The sequence below is a fragment of the Oryzias latipes genome, chromosome 1, assembly GCF_053564925.1.
Source record: "Oryzias latipes strain Hd-rR chromosome 1, Olatipes_Hd-rR_3.1".
In the NCBI taxonomy this organism is placed as follows: Eukaryota; Metazoa; Chordata; class Actinopteri; order Beloniformes; family Adrianichthyidae; genus Oryzias; species Oryzias latipes.
Window position 1 is genome coordinate 24,041,330 of NC_136237.1, and position 21,336 is coordinate 24,062,665.

At 40.0% G+C, this 21,336-nt stretch overlaps 2 protein-coding genes across 3 annotated transcripts in view; one reads left to right on the top strand and one right to left on the bottom strand.

Annotated features, from left to right (window-relative positions):
• Positions 1 to 21,336, bottom strand: part of LOC144981231 (zinc finger protein basonuclin-2-like) — a 174,414-nt gene that overhangs the window by 115,877 nt on the left and 37,201 nt on the right. The gene's annotated exons all lie outside the window — the stretch shown is intronic.
• The window catches only part of LOC111948960 (centlein-like), a 192,281-nt gene that overhangs the window by 30,816 nt on the left and 140,129 nt on the right, over positions 1 to 21,336 (top strand). The window contains exons 2-3 of the mRNA XM_078952039.1: positions 14,001 to 14,147; positions 20,516 to 20,630. The gene's annotated coding sequence lies outside the window, so the exon portion shown is untranslated. The remainder of the gene's footprint in view (positions 1 to 14,000; positions 14,148 to 20,515; positions 20,631 to 21,336) is intronic.

The window sequence follows — 21,336 nt, forward strand, 5'->3', positions numbered from 1 at the left end:
CACTTGGGAGAATCTGTAAAACGATTTGATGTCAGACCAAATGCTTTTATTGAGGCATCTGATTAGTCACTGTACAACTTGCAATATTAAAACATATTGAAAAGTTTAATGAATCTGAAATCTTAAGAAAAGTTTCTTTGCAGCTATTTTAGATTATAACCCTTGTGCTATCCTATGACCCCACCCTTACATGGACGCGTTATCCCCACCATGACAAAGGTGGATAACGGTGAAGAGGATTTCATGTAATCCATGGACACCAGTGAAGATCACAAATCATTGAAGAAAAAAGGTTCAGAGCACTGTCTAGTGGGTCTAGATGACCCAACTCCCAACGTTAAAGTCCCTAGGATAGCACAAGGGTTAAAAATAGCTAGTGACAATGCGCGGTGCTGTTGTAATTAGCAGAACATGCAGCAAAAGCTATTCAGCCGTACAGTTTTGAGCCAGATCCCAGCTCAGACAGGCAAAACAAAGACGTGCATGGATCTACTCTATTTGTCTGCAAGCAGATGCATCAGAATGGAGCAGAGAAGAGTGTGTGTGGTCCACCAATTTTAGCTTTTAGGTCACGGCTACAAGCTTTTTCTAATTTGTCCGCCACTGATGCTACAATGATTTAAATAAAGAAATACTCAGATCCGCAATTTTAAGCTTAACTTTCTCAACATTTGTTCTCCACCATGAGAAGAATGCCACAAGAACATGTTAAAAACATTATTTTCATTGGAGTGGGTCTTTAATACTTAAGTACATTTCTAATTGTAACCAAGTGTTGTACAATTGCAACTACTAGACACAACTGATTATTCCACTTTGTTGACAAACAAAGTTTGTTACTTTCAATTAAACAAAACATTAGAAAATCCTAAATATAGTTTTTTTCCGCATGAAAATGATTTGTTGGATAACTGCATATAATACGTATGAACAAAAGTTTGAGTGGAGACTTTGACCATCAAGCTCATCGCGACATAAATAACTCCCATGTACTGAAATAGTGATACCTAAAGGGTGTAAATGAGGACTCATTCTGTTATAACTTTCAGCAGGAGTGTCAAGCAAAACAAGTAATCAACTTTAGACAATATGTAGAATAAATTGTGTCCATGTGTGTGTGTGTGTGTCTGGAAAAAACTGACAAAGTACCTTCCTTAGAGAGTGAAGGTGTCTGATTGTCCAGACAGAATGGCTGTGTTTGATAATGGTTTCCATTAACCTGGGCTGAGTGGACGGACCTGTGAGACTCCTTATTCATCCCTCTCTAACCCTCCCTCCTGTCTCCCACTCTGTCACACCCATCAGACTTGTATAAGAAACCTTACAGTGACAAAACACCGGAGAAGTAGGGTATTTCATTGTGAAGGTGGGCAAGAGGGTCAGCCCTTTATCAAAAAAATCCAGTCTCCACAACATTTGGCTTATCCAAACCATTAGATGTGCTTATGTGTGGTCTGTGAAGTGCAGATGAAAAAAATGGCCCTTCGAGTACTGAGAGCCTCTAGCTTGAGTACATGAATGCAGTTTACTTTCAACATGAATAGGGCTTGCAAGCAAGAGAGCAGAGGAGAAGGTAAAGGAAATTTGGCAGACAGCTGGAAAAAAGACTAAGGGAGAAAAAAAGGCCTTTCCTTTAAGAATTCCATCCTACCAAGAGCCTCTCTATTCAAGGAATCATCCGTAAAGCAGCAGAACAAGGATGTTGACAAGTACAGCAATGGTCAGAGCAAGAGCATGTCATGCAGCAGTGAATAGGAACAGAAAAAGTAGTGCAGCAATTATTTCAGAGAAGCCATTAATGGCTCGTGTGGCTTTTTTTTTAGACTATAACAGCAGATGACTAATGGACAACCTGGTTTTCTTGTTTGATCAGATCATATGTTTACTGCTTCTGATCGCACACAAAAAGATGCTGATGACCGAATATGTACAACAGAGTTTTCAGAAAGTTAAAACAAGGTTGTGCACCTTTCATCGTAAGTATTACTATACTTGTCAATATGGAAGTTTTTTTTTATTCATCATGTCCAACAAAACCCAAGGGAAACCAATCGCACACCTATTCCTTCACCGTCATGTAAAAATATTTGTTTTATGGAAAAATGTATTCTGTGGCATTAGTTTTACTGTAGTTTATGAAAAGTTTCACAGAAAAGTTTAAGGTTTTTGTAGCAATATGATTGATTTACTTTGTGACTCAGGACAACAGGGAGAACATTTCGATCATTTGACATTGCACTCTTCTTTACTCTAAAGAAACTAATCTTTGGGTTAAACATTTTGTCACAAACCACAACATCCATCCGTTTTCTAAACCAGATTTTTGCCTTTTGGGGTCACAGGGCTGCCATTTGGAATGCAAGGGGGGAGGGGTCACTCAGTCCAGGTCTCCTATACAGTCAATGGTTTCAACTTAGACCTTGATGAAAACTCTTCTCACATATTTTGTCTAGCATGACAAAATACCAAACTATTTTTTAAACTCTTTTCAATATCTGGTTGGGTTTCTTCTTAAATGTACAAGCAAGTAAAAAGAAAGAAAATTAAAGCAGCAAGCGGCGTTGCATGGCCCGCAGGCGCTACCCGCCCCTCAATACCAAAAACTAACCACTAAAAGTTGAGCCCAAGAAGCAGCCAGATGCACGGTCGCATTAAAAATAAAACCTCTACTCAACCCCTATGCTGTTAGCCTCATGTTACTTCCATTCTTCAGCACTTGCGATACCTTTCATGTTTTTTAAAATCAAGCCCATTACTGTCAGTTTTCGGGGAATCTCTTCTCATCTTCCCAGGATGGTGGATCGTCATCCAGCTCACTCTGCAGGAGCTCCGAGATGTGTACCATCACAGACTGCAAAATTTGGTGGATTGGTAGGAAAACACTTGGCTTTCTTTTTTGTCTTGATAATTTAAAGTAAAATGATAAGCTGCCTTTGTTTTTATGCTCCTAATGTGAAAGTATTTCTGCAGGTCTGATGCAACTCTTTCTTCTTATGAATCAAATATTAGACCTTTATCTAACATATTCTTATTAATTAAACCAAAATGAATAACTTTAGTAACATGAACTTTCTTTGTATGTTATTTAGTTTTGTTTGATCCCATATTATTACTTTTTTATCTGACATATTTTTTTAGGTATTTCTATACTTCATATAAGGTTTACAGACTTTCCTAATCAGTAAATAAAACTATTTATTTTATTTAAGCTTTATTTAATAGGGACAGTGCACATTAATGAACATCTATCTATCAAACAATGATAGGCGTAAACATGCTGGATTATAGCAATGATGCTAATTTGCATCCATAGTCCCTAGGCAGGAAACATAAAACAGGACAAAACAAAAGACAGAATGACAGATACAATAAGAACACAAGAAGGTGGTACATTATGAGAGTTAAAAGTCAGTGGCTACAGGACTGGTTTGCTTTCAGCCACTGCTTGAGCTGTGTTTTGAAGGTCTGTAATGTTTGACACTCCCTGATGTACAGTGGACTGTTCCAGAGTTTACTGGCCTTTACAGAGAGAGCGTTTTGTCCAAAGGCTGTTTTTCTGTATGGAACCTCACAGTCCCCCCGAGACGAGGCCCTAGTCCTGAGAGCGCTGTGAGTCCTTTTTTAAAAAAAGTCAGACATGGGAGGCGGAGCAAGTCCATGTAACACCTTGTACATCAAACAAGCAAATTTAAAATTTTTAAAATTCTCAAAGCTTAACAACTTGTACTTTTTCAAGATATTACAGACATGGAATGACATTGGTTTTCTATATAAGACCTTAAGGGATTTTTTATAAAGTGATTCTATGGTTTTGCTCGTATTTACACCCGCCAAGGACCAACATGTAATACAGTATTCAATATGTGATAGAATCGTTGAATGCAGAAACATTCTAGCAGCTCCAAGTGTTATGAATGGTCGTATTTGTTTAAAATTATTCAAATTGAATTTTACTTTATTCGATATTTTTTAATATGGCTCTTGAAGCTTAGAGTTGAATCAAGAGTCACACCAAGATACTTAAATTTAGAGACAATTTCCAGTTCCTGTCTTTCCAAAAATATACCTGAATGCTTGATGTCCAATGGTTGCTTAGTGAACACCATACAAACAGTTTTAGTTGTATTTAACAATAAGCAAGATTTAGAAAGCCATTCATTTACAGGAACTAGAGCTGAGGTAAGAATAGAGGCTGCTTCTTGAATATTTTTTGCGCTAGTGAAGATGACAGCATCATCTGCATACATTTGAAATTCAACATTACCACATGTGTTTGGCAGATCATTAATATACATAGAAAACAATAAAGGCCCAAGTATTGATCCCTGTGGTAGACCAACAGGGACATCTAAGAAAGTTGATTTGACACTGTTAATACAAACACACTGTTTTCTGAATTCCAGATATGATTTTATCCACTGAATTGCATCCATAGAAAAGTTGAAGTATGTTAATTTAGACAAAAGAATCTCATGATTCACTGTGTCAAATGCCTTTTTTAGATCGAGAAATACAGCGCCGACGCAAGGATTAGAATCCAACATGTGTTTGATCTTTTCTATAAATAGACAGTTTGCAAACTCTGTTGAATGATGTTCACGAAAACCAAATTGCATTGGATGTAAAAGAGAATGGCCTTTATTTAAATGCTCATTTATCAGTTTTGTTACCCACTTCTCAGCAACTTTAGAGACCACAGGAAGGATACTGATCGGCCGATAATTGTCTATGTTTGAACTATCACCAGATTTAAAAATTGGGGTGACAGTAGCCATTTTCCAAGACAATGGCACACATTTTTGCTTAAATGATAAATTGACCATATGTGTTATTGGTAAAAGTAAGGATTCTTTGCATAGTTTGATGATATTTGTGTCCAGCCCATGGACATCCTTGGCTTTAGAATTTTTTAATGAGCCAATAATTTTAGCAACATCCAGCTCTGTGATTTCTTGTAGACTAGATATGCATTGTTTTGCTTTGCCTCTTCTTGCTTTTCTTTCATGTCAGCAGGGGCGCCGCTAAAGATTTTGGGCTCCATGATAATCATTTTTACAGGGCCCCTTACACACCATCCTCATTGCACATTTTCTTTCTCTTTCTTTTTTTAAGACCTTTTTTTTCACTATTAAAATTGTTAAAATATATTGATTTCATTAACTTTAATAATCATTCTTATCACAGATTCACCTCTGTTTTTTTATTGTGGTAAAATTTGTTATTATTATTATTATTATTATTATTATTATTATTATTATTATTATTATTATTATTATTATTATTATTATCAGACTGATGCTGCAGATGCTGTTTGTGCTGATGCTGGTGCACTTGACTGTTTAGAATTCTTAGGAAATTTTCTGACAGAGGGGATGTCAACTATTACTCAATAAGAACAGCTTGATAAATGTTTGAATGAATCGATTATTTAACTAACATAATAGTAAAATGTAAAAATCCATTTTTCTTGACCTAACATGGTGAGAAAGGCGAGCCAGCTTATAGGGACAAAGTTAAAATTCCATAATTTTCTACCACAAGCCCACCTTTTTTTCTGAAATGCTGGATGAAATACAGGGACGGACTTATCATTAAGTAAAGGGAGGCGATTGCCTGGGGCCTCCAACTTTCTTGTGGTCCCGAGCTGAACACTTAATAAAAATGTCTAAATTTTACGTCTGTACACCCCAAATCACTGAACTGACATAAGATTGATCATGTAAAAGTGTTCTCCCCTGTCCTTCTGCAGCAATGGTATATTCCAGTCAACAGCAAGTTCAGGCAGAGACTCGCAATATTTTAGCAAGAAGAGGTAGCATTGCCAGACTGGATGGTTTCCAGCTCAATAGGGTGGTTTTTATTGTGACTTTGTGGGTAAAAATTGCTTTAGGTGGATGGACAGAATTTGGGCGGGTTGGGGATCGGTTCGGGAGTTTTTAGTTTCTGGTTGAAACACGTTTCAAGCAGGGAAGTGCGGTCTGACGAGAGAGGTAGGTGACAGGCAGTGCTTCACCTGTCATCTTCCTCATGTGCCATCATGAGATGTAAAGCTTATGGATAGTAAAATAAATATGTGTTGACACTAACCTGTTCTATAAATGCAATTTATACGTTTAATTCTAATCATTTTCACCTCAAAATCGCAATTGTGCATATTTCCAGGTTGCGAGCTCTGCAGCACGAGATTACGCAATCCTACATGAAGTCAGGCTGATTGTTCCTTTAGTTTACTCAGAGAAAGCAAATAATGTAAAGCGTATTGTTATTTTTTTTACATTCTTGACATTTTTCTTCCATGTCCTCCCTTTCTATTTGGTATGTATTTCACTTCAGATCTGATGTGTGAATAAGGCAGGAAAACATCAGAGCTTTTTGTTATAATAATTGTCTGAATTTTTGTGATGAACTCAGTCAGTCATATGACTTGAAAAAAAATCTGCAAATATGTGAAACCGCGAATATTGAAACGCGAATAAGTGTGGGAACACTGTATTTTCAACCCTTTAACACCTTTTTCTCTCTTAATTTATTTTCCTTCTTTTTTTGGCATCCTGATTATTGAGGTATGTCTTCTCTACCTCACACCATGTGGCCCTGTCTGTCACAAAGCACGTGCCTGTGCTTCTTGTAAAAGTTCAATCCAGCTGGACCAACCCATTTTAAAATGACTATGGGGTGTATATATATATGAATATATATGGGGTGTATATATATATATGAATATATATGTATTAATGAATCACTGAAATTATTTTTCTGTTTTATCATTTCATCATTGTTAGGGGCCTCTGTGGCCCCCACTCTCAGTCTGGGCCCCTGGAATCAACCACCTTTACCCCCCCCCCCCCCCCCCCTTTTTCGGCGCCCCAGCTTGTCAGACTCTGTGAAGTTGCAGTCACAAAGGCTTAATAAAGCCTGTGTCACATGCATCTAACACAATGACATGCAGGTCAAGCACATCTATACACTAGCTCAAACACATTTGACAACTCATGTATGTTGGAGTGACACTTCTTAGCACTTCACAGCCTCTGCTGTTTGCCCCTGGCATAGCTGCTGGCACAGTTCAACATCACAGACATAAATAAAGACATCTGGTGAAACTTAGTGGGAAACAAAGAGAAAAAATAGGTGTGATGCTCTGAATTAAACATGACTGGATAGTGAGAGATGAGGAAATATGGCCTGTGAGTCAACATGCATATTGGCAACTTTTCATGCACGCTTAAAATCCCAATCCGATCATCTTTTGATCTGAAAGCGTTCCCAGTGATCTTTTAATGATGATAATGCCATTTTTTGCCAAACTAAAAAAAAGGGTCATTTTCTAGGACATAGTTACTGCAGATCAACTCTGCACTGACTTCCTGTCATCCATTTGTTTACTCTCTCTCCTGCTAGCCTGCAGCCCCTCACAACCCCAACCTAACATTATTGGTGCATCAAAAATGGTGAGCAATATTGGAGTTTTTGAGCCGTACAGTTTTGAGCTAGTCAGCTCGGAAGAGGAAAAAAAGACAAACACAGTTATAGTTGTCTACCAATGGATACATCAATATGAAGTGGAGAAGGGAGCTTGTGGCCTGCTGATTGCATTTAGGCATCTCAAATACAATCTTTTTCCAACTGTAGTTTTTTCATCTGCTTCTGATTCACAACAATATGAATGAAGAAATGCAATTGTATCGGTTAGTTCAAAAGGGGCCCAAGTCCAAGAGGTTTGTTTTTCCAGGAAATGATTTTAATTGTATAGCTTAAAGGGAGGCTACACCAAATGATCAATACTTTACCCAGATTTAGCACCAGTTCATTGCTTAAAAATGCTATAATATGAAGCACCTCACTTTTATAATTTCAGAGGACTAGCAAACTAAAGTCTCTGGACTTGGGCCCTTCTTGAATTAAACAGGGGTGCTGCCATATTGGATAACTGGTGCTGCCATCTATGGGATAAAGCAAAACCCATGCAAGAGAGGCCCAATTCCAGGAATTTTGCACTTAATGCATTTTAAATTTCAAGCATAGTCAATACATTACAACGGACTTGGGACTTTTTTGAACATAGTCAGATAGCTTGAAGACCATAGGACATATAATATCTCTATTTTGAAAAATTGTGGACTTGGGCCCCTTTCTGAACTAACCGATTCAATTTCAAACTTAATTTTCTTCATTTATGTCCTATATCATCATAAAAAGGCAACAAAAACATTGTTTAAAAACACCCAAAACCCAATTTTCACCGGAGTGGGTCTTTAAGGCTTTATGGATTGGAATGTCTGCTCAACAAAAGGATGACAGGAGCTTACCTTTAGAATGGGGAGATGGTAGCAGCAGCACATGTAAAAAAGAAAGTGAGAAGTCATAATTATAGCTATCACCAACATAAATGATCTAATATTGTTCTTTCAAATTTGGTGATGTTTGCAAAGTACAGGGTCGACATGAGGCAGCATATTTAGAAGACAAACTCAATGCAAAAGAGCTGCTTTGGTAGTGGGAAAACTGGTCTGAGAAGATGAACACACGGAATTAGAATCTGGCATGAGGTTGGTGGGTGGTAGGACAAGGGAGGGAGATGCTAATGGAGTAAAGGAGAGGGACGAGGAAAACGGGCCCAATGGACAAAAAGTGACTTAACTAAAGCTGGCTGGGTAAGCACTGCCTGGACATTTTTCCTTGCTGTTCTTTGTGACAGCAGCTCAGATGCCAATCAAATTAGTGCCCATTTAAAGCTTGTTTGGTTGTGTCATTTGTAATATCCCCTCGTTACCTGTGATGTCGTGACACAGAGGGAAGGTGACAGGAGAAAAAGGGGGAGGAAGACAGAGTCACTTTACTGCAGTCTTTCTGCGTGAATGTCATCTGCCCACTTATTGTGTGTTCCGGTGGGACAGCGAGGAGGAGGAAAGGAGGAAGAGAGGAGATCCTTCATTCTGGGAAGTGGCTCACTTGAACATGCAAATAGAGCAGCAGCGTCAGGGGACAGGCTGGCGCGGGTTTTAATGGAGTTGGGGTAAACTCATTTTACAGCAGAGAGCCACAGAAGAGAGAGAAAATAATATAGCAGTGTGTGTGTGTGATGTGAGCATCTGAGCTGGATATGAGCGGGATAGTATTTATGATGATGCTGTACCAGGGAAATACTTAGAAGTATCAAAAAAAACGCTGAAGACTAAATTTCTCCTTTGGTATTTCTGTTTTATTAAAAATTCTCTTACATTTTTGTGTTGATTCTTTCTCTAAAACCTGACTGTAATATTGAACCAAAATTTGAGGGAGGAAGTGGGTTGTATTGAATGATGCTATTTGAAAATAATTTCCAACTTATAAAGACACAGAGCTCCTTAGGGCTCCAGAGCCTAGTTACACATGTAAAATCCTGATGGGGAAGGGGGGGGTCGCTACCTGCAATGGAATTTAAATGAGGTAAAATTTTCAAAGTGACGCAGTGGCTAAGAAGGTTGATAAGCTAACTTCTGTGTCACATAGCAATGCACACACCCAACACACAGATCGTTGACACACAAAACCAGAGGGAGGGTGGAAGGAAGGGGCCTGTCACTTCTCTGTTAGTGACTCCTTTTATTTAATGCCAGTCCTGTCACAACAAGACAGGAACAGAATGAAGTGGATCACCTACAGGCACCACACCTCGTCTGGTCTGTCTTTCAATGCTCACCCATCTGACTGAGCCCCGACAAGGCAATGACATAGTGTGGTTCACATCAAACTAAGATTTCTGCCTGAACAGGGTTGAGGACAGTAAATTCTCTGTCTCGTCTTTCCCCGTGGAAAGACCTTCAGAGGCTTTGGGAGAGTCGAAGGAGTAAAGAATGGCAGCCATATGGACAGACGGAGTAGCAATCACTGTCCCTGTTTGGGTAAATTACCTGAGTTGATTTCAGTCCAATCTGTCTTTGAGTCTCCAGAGGCGGGGGGGGAAAAAGCATGCATGTGCGTCAATATAGGAACACACTAACACGAAAAATTCCTGTGCATCTGTAGATGGCTGAGCAAAACAGACATATTTCCCTTTCATATGTGTACATGCCCATTCTACGCTTCTCCTCTCCATCATCAACTTCAAATTTCCTAAATGAATCATTAAAAAGGCATGACTTGGAACACATGCTTTTGGTTTGTTTGTGTGATTGTTGCTTTACTGCAGCAATACCTGGGAAAGAAAGAGGGAAAGAAAGAAAAAAAGAAAGGAAAAGATTAAGTGAAGGAGGAAAAGAGAAAATTTAATGTCAGGATGTGCCCCATAATGACTAGTATAAGCTCTTGTGGGAGCTTCCCCTCACACCAGTTCCAGAGAGGGCAGCTTGATTGGGGATAATTGGCTAGCCTTCACTAGCGGTTAGCATCCAGGCATAGAGACAGGGAAGGGCACAATGCCTTGGCCCACACAAGTACTCTCTTCTTTAGTCTTTATACACACACACACACACACACAAATGTATACAATGTGTGTACATGATATGTAGTTATATATTTATTTACCGTAAACAAATATTGACAGACCGATGAACAGATGGTTGGTTGATCTTTGAAGAGAAAATAGACTTACTGGATTTGTGTGTGTGATGGTCATACCATAAATGTGTGCGGGTGTACTTGTAATAGTGCATTCATATGTGCACTTGAATATCAGCAAACATACAGACATAGTACAGGCACGCACAAAGCAGGTTTTTGATGTCCTTTTTTGCTGTTATTTCTGAATGTCGTTGTTGCTGCCACGGATAAATGAATTTCCCCATCGTGGGATAAATAAAGTCATCTAATCTAATCTAACTTGAAATTACACTAGAGAGTGGAAAGAGTCAATCAAGTCTATCCATTGTACATCCCTGCATCGATCTGATCAAAGTGGTTAATAAGAAAACTCTGATAAACCAGTATTCTCGCAGCAGTTAAACACATCATCCAAGCATAAATCAGGAGTAGTGAAGAGTCTCACAACCCCTCATGTGCTTGTAACTGATGTGTGCGTAAATATGGTTTTGTCTGTATATATCAGTACCTGCGCTTAGTTCCCATCATCCCTTTGTTTACACGTTCTCCCGCTCATGCAGCTCCTCATAACCCCCAACATAACATTACTGGCGCAACAAAAATGGCAAACAGTTTTGGAGGTATGCAGCCTTACAGTTTTGAGCCAGAGGTCAGCTCAGACAAGGAAAACAAAGACGTCCATTTGTCTACAAGAGGATACATCAGAATGGAGCAGAGCATTGTAGTTTGTACGTAACTACTGCAAACTTTTTCAAATTCTATTTTTCGTCTGCTCCTGATTCACCACGTTTGTATAAAGAAAACTCCAAAGCATAGTTTTGATTTTTAAGTTCTTTATATCTGTAATCCATCATGAGAAAAATGCTACAAGAACATTTCAAAAACACGATTTTCTTTTAAGTGTGTCTTTAAACATTTTGGAAGGAAAATGACTAAATAATCTCAATTTCCGTAATAGTAAATAATCTTCGACATATTCTGTTTCCTACCGAATGAAAAACTTTTAACACATTCCTGCAAGGCACAGCAAACATTTAATGGTTGTGCTAAGCAGCATTTCCCCCTTCAATTAATCAAGATCCAGAAGCCAACTGCTGGCCAAGATGAAAAGAGGGGCTCATAAAAAAAGAAAAAGGCAGCATTTGAAGTTGAAACCTATTGCACAAACAAGCACACACTTTTTCATCAAAGACCCTGCTCCAAAGAGCTGTCTTCTGGCTTCAGTCTGCCGTGCCAACTGTTAAAGGTGTTGTGTCGTCTTAACAGAAAGACACTAAAGCTTCAAGAGCTGTGCAAAAGCAGCACACTCACAGCATACTGAACTTTTTGATGTGGAAAAGAAATAGTCTGATACAAAAAAGGCAAAAAAGTGGTTAGTAATTATGTTACATTGTTTTTATTTATAGATCTAATCTCGTTTTTTTCATGGCAAACAATGGACGAGATGATAACTAAAGTTAAAAGATTTTTTTTTTACCAAAACTAATGAGTCTGAGAAGCCATCACAAGTAAACAGTTGTTTATGACTACATAAAACTCCAAAAGGACATTGTTTTCAAAATGAACAATTATGCGTATATTTAAGTTCATTCATTCATCTTCTTATTCATTCAAAAAAAAAATGAATGAATATTTAAGTTGATTTTTTAAAATCAGATCTGAAAAGGCAGGCCAGAAATGCGGCACATGCAGAGAGAGCTGGGCCAGAGGCTAACAACTGAAACACAAAGATACCGAAAACGCACTTCAAACAAAGTAAAACATTTTTATATAAACTCAGGAGTTCCCAGGATGATCCCGTGTTTCAATAGAGAAGCACAGTGGGATGACAAGATGGTTTGCTGGCTTGGAATTGACAACAAAGGAAGTTGGCCGTAGTTCCAACCCTGTAACTTCATGACATTGTCTACTAAGCTACTGTAATAACACACATCCTCTCTTCTGTAATCAGTAAGAGTTCACAAAGACCTTCCTCTGACAATATACACACACACACACACACACAGATTGGACGCCTTAATAAATGAACAAACTGATGTGGCCACACCCTTCACTTCAAGAGCTTTTGAGGAGGTGGACAGAAGGTGAGGTTGGAGAGGAGAAGGGACTCGGGGGGGCTGCTTTGAATGGCAGGAAATCCCTGAGATGTTTTCTGTACTCTGCCACAACACAAGATCCTGCTAAGGTGTTGAGGGAAGACAATGTTTAGGACACAGTTGCTGTACAGAATGCAAATATTTGTCTTTCTGTTTTTCTTTCTTTAAATGATTTCTGTTTCTGTCTTTCTTTGTTGCTGCCTGACGCTTTTATATATCACATCGGTGTTACAATTGTGCGCGCACACACACAAACACACATAAGCATGTCTTGCACAAAAGACTTTCAGCAGCCATATGTCGTGGAGGAGGAGGCCGACATGCCCTTTCACATAAAACAGCACACATACACACATAGTGGTAGCGGGCAGGGGAGTGTCCCTGTGCAGGAATGTGGAGGAATGATAAGTTGTGGAGGTGTCAGGGGAGAGACCCATGCTGTTACAGCCAGACACCTACAAACACTCCACCCTGCCTCCAACTCCCCCTGTGGTTTTTATTTTCTTACTTTCTTATTTACTTTCTTTCTTGTACCATAAACTCAGGCGTAAGCCTTCTGATTCTTTTTTTTTTTTTTTTTTTACTTTGGGACAACAATCTAATCATTTAATTTTATGAATCGTGCCTTATTTTCACTTGTTTTTTTGTTTTGTTTTTTTTAACATCTTCTAACTCCATCCCATCTGAAGACTTTCAGTTCATAGTACCATTAGAGATAAAAACACCAGCTTTTTAAAGAGCCATTTATAAACATAAAAGTACAGGGTTTCCCCTAATAAAAAGGAAAAAAGTCTGCTGTAATTTCAAGATTCCCATTTATAATGAAACACCTGTAACAACATACCCATAGGAGACTTGCAAGAAGCTGTCCTGTATCTGTAGAAATTGAATGTCCTCAGGTAACCACAGCTATGTGGGGGAAAAAAGTTAAACACTCCTGTCTTCAGCTTCACCGGGAACAGTAATTAATGACCCCCATTCAGACCATTATCCCTTTATCAGCTACACAGAGGGCTGCTGCGTACACAGTTTGAAACTTAAAAGTTTCAGGGAATGGTTTATCACGACACTGGATTACATGAGGTGATTTAAGACTTAAAATTAATGTGAAGGATTTTACTGAAAATGTCTTGTCACTGTGCCAATAACTTTGTTTGACTGCATGAATACTTCATTCTTAAAGCAGAATGTGGCTTTGTCAAGGGTTTTGCAATGTCTATTATATAAAAGAAGAAGAAAGAAATCTTCCCAGGGTATGAAGATGAAGTCTATTTGGTTTGTGGCGTGTTACCAAGTTGGCATGGTGTCACCTGGTGTTCATGGTCTTTGTCAGCCAGTGTCCTCAAGAGAAAATATGTCTCTGATCTTGCGTTTTCTGCACAGGAGGAGATTAATTGTGAGCATTAGAACTTCAGTCACTGAGACGTGACGTGCTGAGACCTGCATCCCTGGAGGACCAAGCTCCTTCTTGGCTCATTGGCCTGTTGTCACACCCCACCCTGCTCCAGATTGGGAAGAGTGTCTGAACAGGTACGTTTAGAAGAGTTCGTCTTTCTCCTACAGTCGAGTAAATCATTTCAACAGGAAGCAGTTATTGTAGAGGTCAGATTAAAATGACCCAACGCACGTAGGAACTTTAATGGACACCCATCAGCTCTGGTCATTTCCATCTGGGCAGGTTTTTGTTATTTTTTTGCACACTTTAACAAAAACACACACAGTGACGGGTTAAGTCTTTGTCAGGCACTTTCAACAAGACTGTGAGCAAATAATAACATTGCTAAGTCTGAGCATTGCCTGAAGCATCCCTTTTAGCCCATCACAACCTAAGTGGCTGGAAGAAATGTTAAGGCCGAGACGAGGAGACCAGCATGCGGGAGGTTATTGTCCAGGCTAGGTGGATGGTTTCCAAATGGGAGGAGGAGAGATACACGGCTGAACAGGCAAATGTATAGACAGACGGGTTTATTGTCGCAGTGACAGGCCCTCCATTCCACTGCTGCAGTCACCTCTTCAGAGTCATCAGCGGAGATCAGTGAAGCCCCACTGACCACTACACGAAAAAATGAGAGGGCTTCAACTGACAACTGTCAACACCAGGATCTGGATGAAGTGACAGGAGGAAAAAAAACTGAACTACTGAGAGTGAAAACATTTGGGGGTGGGTTTGGGGAGAAGGAATTCAGTTCTGCTTCTAGACAACAATAAACTGCCAAATTCCAAGACAAGGGAGTAAAAATGAGCAAGGCCTCCATTTTTTTTAAAAAACAAAACTTCTCAAATTCCAATCACCTTTTGATCTATTTTTAAAAGTATTCCCAGTGGTCTTTTAATTATGATTACGCCATTTTTAACCGAAGCTCAGAAAAGGAAAACAAAGACGCACGTGGATCTATTAGTCTGCAAGTGGATGCATCGGAATGGAGTGGAGCAGGGAGCTCGTGGCCCGCCGATTGTAGCGCCTACATTGCTACTGAAGGCTTTTTCAAACTGCATTTTTTGTCTCCTCCTGATTCACACCAATTTGAATAAAGAAACACTAAGAAATGCACATTTATGCTTAATTTTCTTGATATATGTCCACCATCAAAAAAGTGTTGTTAATATTACCGAATGTGTCAATCTTGATTACCTTGGGCTGCCTGCTGAAATTTGACTGAATTTAAATGAATAATAGTTCAATATTTTGGTCATAGCTAAGAATATGTCTATGAAGACTCTCATTCATCCAGGTTGATTCCATCATAGTAGCAGGCTTAGGGGCTGTCATCTGGACTTGGTTTTTAAAGTTAGAATACGTTTCACCTTATCCAAAAGGCTTTGTCAATTCTGAGCCTTTTGGATAAGGTGAAACGTCTTCTAACTTTAAGAACCAAGTCCAGTTGACAGCCCCTAAACCTACTACTATCATAGCTAAGAATTCTTTTTTGAGATTTTAGATTCTTCATCTCAGAGATGCCTGTGGAGAGTGGTAGTGGGGTGGAGCATGTGTGTGTGTGTGTGTGTGGGGGGGGGGGGGGGGGGGATTGAGACAGTGAATTGCACCGACAAGCCAAAACACCATCATGTTCTCCTCCTTCACAAACATAAAATACAGATTGCATAGGATGGGGCACATCTGAGCCATGCACTCTGTCTTTTATTTCCCCTCCCTCCCTTCTCACCTCCCTCTTGAGGGGGCGCTGGGGAACATTCCTCGGCTCTGGGCATTAATCCCCTACAGCTGGGCCCCTTACTCCCTGATTCCCTCCCTCCTTCCACTCCTCCTTTATCTCACTCCTCTGCTCCTTTCTTACCCCAGCTGGCCCTTCCACACTCAATGCATTTTTTGCAAGCAACTCACAAGTGACACATGTAAAGCAGACTGTCTCGGTCCTCATACATCCGCTTACCCCGCCGTGGCGACACACACACGGTGACACACTCGCATGGATACACAAGTAAGGCGAACATCCCACAAAACCTTTCACACAAAGCTTAGCTTGGCTGGAATCCTTGTTAGACAGAGGGAAAGTGTCTCACGCACACAGACAGGAGCATGGTTGCAAATGTATACAGAAAATTCCTCCTGGCTGTGCCCTGAAGCCTCTTTAGTGAGACTACGGTGAGAGCCCGAGGCCCCAGCATCACACACAAGGACCTTAGGATAGCCCAACATGACTTTTCTCCCTTCCTGAGAGACAAAATCCCCTTCATATTTAATACTGCGACATAGGGGAAACTCTGGGAACAATGTACACAAGGGGGGGACTTATAAATAATAAAAGACATGGGAGATAAAGATATAAAGAAGGGTGGATACTTTGAAGTGATATAAAAGCTTTATAAAACTCAACAGAAAGTTAACACATATATTTAAAACAGCTTTTTTTATCTTAATATGATCTTAATATGATCATCTTAAGATGATGCAACCATAAAAGTCACATTTAAAGAATTTAAAGCATTACAAATTTAAATGCAGCTGCACGGTCAGGCAGTCAGTGTTTTTTCATTGTGGGCAACATAATTAAACGTCTTTGTTTTTGTGATTTGTCTGATTGCAGATTTTAATAGTGTCTGCTTTTATAATGTCAGGATGAGTCTGTTGTCTCCAGCCTTATACAGAAACACACAAACATACACAAACATACATACATACATACATACAAACCCCATAACCACCAAGTATGTGGCAGACAGCAGCATAGTTAATAAGCCATGTCTCAGGACAGGTTGCTGCATGTGTTCGTCTATGTGCGTGTGTGTGTGTTTGCGTGTGTGTGTGTGTGTGTGTGTGTATGTATGTATCAGGATGTGCTGGGGCTCACAGGAGCTTAGGAGAAAATTAAAACACACTTTAATAAAGTGACCAGAGGCAAGGCCTGTGGGCCACCTCCTTCAACACAGGCACACACACTCAAATACACACACTCCACTGGGACAAGATGGAGAGGTATCCTGGAGAATGGAATGTGGACAGACAGGGAGGACAGGAGCAAAACAGTCCACTGAAGAACGACTACAGAGAAAAGGGTTAGAAGGAGGGGCAGAGAGGTCAGAACCAGCAGGCTGATAGTGTTTCAAGCCTCTCCACTCTGGCCAGGTGTCTCCCAACTAAATAAACTACTTCACATTGTGGCTCTGCCTCCCACTGTCTCCTGAACCTATCCTGTACACATCATACGCTTGGTCAGTTAGTTCTCTTTCTTAGCTGATCCTTTAAAATAATTGTTTAAAAAAATAAAACATGGAACTGCAATATTTCGGAATCCAAATAAAGACATACTTGTACAAAATAGGTCGAATCCAAATCGCTCTCCTAGCCGTCTGGATCCTCCCTATTGTTCCAATTGTATAGGGCATTTGAAGCTGAAGTGTTTTTTAAAGAGGGGCCATCCCGACTTAAAGCTGGCTATCCCTCTGCCAGTGGGGTGATCCGCGTAGCGTTGTGGTATGAAGGGGAAAAAGGCATTTCTTCAGACGTTCTATTTAACATGGCAAAAAAAAAGCACAGAAGTTTAACTTAAGTTGAGTACGTTTTTTAAAGTTATGAAACCGACGTTTTGTATTTTCCAAGCACTGGCAGCTACGCGCTAAAGTAGATGACTAGCTGCTACTGATGATGTCATCGAGCGGCAGTAACGTCCAGATTTGAAGACACAATTTTTTCCATTTCTCTCCACTTGCAAGGCTAAATGGAGGGGTTGGGAAGCAAGTCGGATTCGACCATTGAGTTAAGAAGGTACATGAAACTATTATGCTCCGCTCACCCCAGCCTTGGCAACTCATGCGTTCTGGTGACCACCTCCAATGAAAAGTCTATGTGAATGTGTCTTTCAGGCTTTTTTGTGTTTCAAATTCTTGTGATCATGCATCGCTATGTAGGTTTTTTAGGTCCGTTTTTAGGCTCTACATACAAAACATGCAATCATTGAACATACATTGAAACTTAAACCAGTTGAACTTTGACCAATCGGGGACAGGTAAGGAGGGCTCCCTTTTTTAATTCACTAAAGTGCCAACTGTTTGAAAATTTATCTGGAAGGAGAAACAAATATTTGTAGTTTGTGCCCGGCTAGAATTATATGACCCCACGTCTTACATGTTTTGGAATAGAGCTGTAAAAGAAAAAGCCTGGAGTTAGATTAACCATATTTGCACTGCTTCGACATTTCGCACCAAGCCTCTTCTAACTGTGAGTACATGTGTTAGTATCAGGGAGCAACAAGTGTTAATACCACACGGTAAAAGCGTGTTCAAGAACCTGCATATGCAAATCACATGTCTGGTGTGTACGTAGCATTACCAGTATTTGATCTATGACAAAGGCATGCACAGCAGGGATGCCACAATTCTAGGTTTAAAACCGAATTGTATGTTATACCATTGAAATAAATTGTGGGGGAAATGAATTGTTGCATACCTATTGCATACCAGAATTGAAAGTGTTAATCACATGACTTGTGCTATGTTTAAGGATTTATTTATTTATTTATTTATTTATTTATTTATTTATTTATTTATTTATTTATTTATTTATTTATTTATTTATTTGTTTATTTATCTATCATCACATTGCTCCAGGAACGTCGTTAATATGTAATGTGGTTACATGCTACATTGCATGAATTGCTCATCCTACTTTTTGTCTTTGGAACCGTGCTAATTCTCATCTTAATCTGATAATCTGAAAACTGCCAGGATGTGTGTTTTTTGGAAAGGAGAGGATTCATAGGAAGCATCTTACCAGCTGTGACTTTCATTAGTGTGGTTGTAGATGGGAAAGAAATTAGAACAATGACAGAATTTATGTGTTGCAGTGAACTATCCATGACAGTACACAAATGACCTGTGACATTGATGTGAGTAAGGAGTAAACTATGTATTGTCTGGGCCGTAATAATCTCATGTTTGGTATTTGAACAAAATGTCTCCCACACATTAATCCCATCCCTGCCTCGGTACACTTAAATGAGCTGTTTCCTATGTGAAGAAACACACTCATCCACACATACATCCACACACAGGACTGTGGCCAAGGATAGGGGACTTCCACTGCTACTACTGCCAAGTTTTGCTGGCTTCTTCCAAGGAAGACTTGAGATATAAGAATCTCCTGTAAACACACATTCTCACAGTTCGGAGAAAAACTATGACACACACCACACTGCACCCCAGTGAGCCCCCACCAGCAGATTTACAATCTGCTGAATAGGCAGAAAGAGATGTCGCCAGGCAGGTAACAAGGCAACCCTCCTCCAGTGAAGTTTTCATGGATTCAGAGGAAGAGCCTCTGTATTTAAGCTGTTTTGCATTTTACTGTAGGGCATCACAGCATGAGATGTGCATTGCCTTTGATCTATCTATGTATATGTGTGACTGCCCACCCGTCCAGGTTGTACCTTGCCTTCGCCCAGTAGAGCCTGGGATAGGCTTCTGCAACCCAGTGACCCGAAAAGGGATTGAGCTGGTTTAGAAGATGGATGGATGGATGTCCCATCACATCGTATATTGGTTTACAGAACTTTCACACTGCACATTTAGTGGTGGACCAAACTACTCAAACAACAGTGAGCAGTTGCAAAAGCTGTTGGTTTTATGTGGTGGTCCCGAAAACCAAAATTGACCAGAAAGAAAAAAGCAAGCTAAGGACAAGGGCCAGCTACTTAATTGTGCCAGTAGTGCATTTCACTATGTCACTGTTTCACATCTGTCTGAAAGTCATGTTCAGCCTTTTTATAACCCTTGTGCTATCTTAGATGACCCCCCCCCCCCTTACATTGACGTGTTCTCCCTACCATGACAAAGGTGGATAAAGGTGGAAAGATTTCATGTAATCCATGGACACCAGTGAGGTTCACAAATCATTGAAGAAAAAAGGTTCAGAGCACTGTCTAGTGGGTCTAAATGACCCAACCCAATGTTAAAGTGCCCAAGATAGCACAAGGGTTATGACGATGTGCTTCTTTCAATTTGCACTGAGATCCTTGTTTTTTTTCTTATTTTTTGCTCAAAAAGGGCAAGCTGGACTTTTGACAGTCATCATTCCAGCAGGTTAACACATTAGTTTGCCAGTTGTAAAAGCTCACTTTGACAATAGTCTGGACAAAACAATGCCTAAAAACAAGACTCACTGTTCATTTATAAAGGATTTCTACATGTCTTTTTTTTTTAATCAGTTAGACCAAGGAAACAGACTTGGAGAAAAGGTTGTAACACTTGAAGCTGTTGTACCGACAAGATGTACTGTTCCATCCAGTGTTTTTCACTCATCCGGGGTCGGGTTATGAGGACAACAGTTTAACCAAAGGTGTCCAGGCTTTCCTTTTCTCAGCACATTTCATCCAGCTCCTCCGGGGGAATCCCAAGGTGTTCCTAGGCCGGCCAACAATCACCATGTCTTTGGTCTTCCTCAGGGTCTCCATCCAGTTGGGATATGACCAAAACCCCTCCCCAGGAAGGCATCCAGGAGGCATCTAAACCAGATACCTCAACCACTTCAGGAGGAGCAGCAGTCCAAACTATCTTCAGGTGACAATGCTCCCAACCCTTTCTCTGAGGAAGCACCCAGCCAACCTGCCACCCCTTTTCTCATTTGGACTGCTCATTCCTTCGATTGTGACCCAGAGCTCCTGACCACAGACAAGGGTTAAAACAAACATCGACCAGTAAACAGGCACATCAACCACATAAAAGTAGACACTGCACCACACTGCACAATCTACCTGTTGAGACTTTGTCACACGCTCAGATATCCTATCATTTCTGTATAAGACCACAAGATACTTGAACTCTTCCACCTGGGTCAAGAACTCTCCACCAAGCCAGAAAAGACAATCTACCACATTTTTGCGACCATAGGGCACACTGGCTTATAGGGTGCAGTTTCAGCTAAGGGTGCTTTTCCTGTATTTCCTACATACAAAAGATGCATCGTGTTTTAAGGCGCAGGCATGTTAAAACATACCGGTAAAACATGAATGCTTGTGTGTGTTTTAAAATAAGGCAATGGGAGCAAAACTGATTTGGTTGTGATTTATTTTTCAATTTTTAGTCATCAATCAGCATCCTAAAATCCATCAAAGTCCTCATCTTCTGTCTCTGAAATGAACAACTGTAGTAAAGGTTCCCTTTCATTATTGTCAGAGTCCGTCTCATTGCTGCGCGGCTCATCATGAATGATGCCGGCATTTGCGAAAGCTCACAGAACAGTGCAAGGAGACACATTAACCCAAGG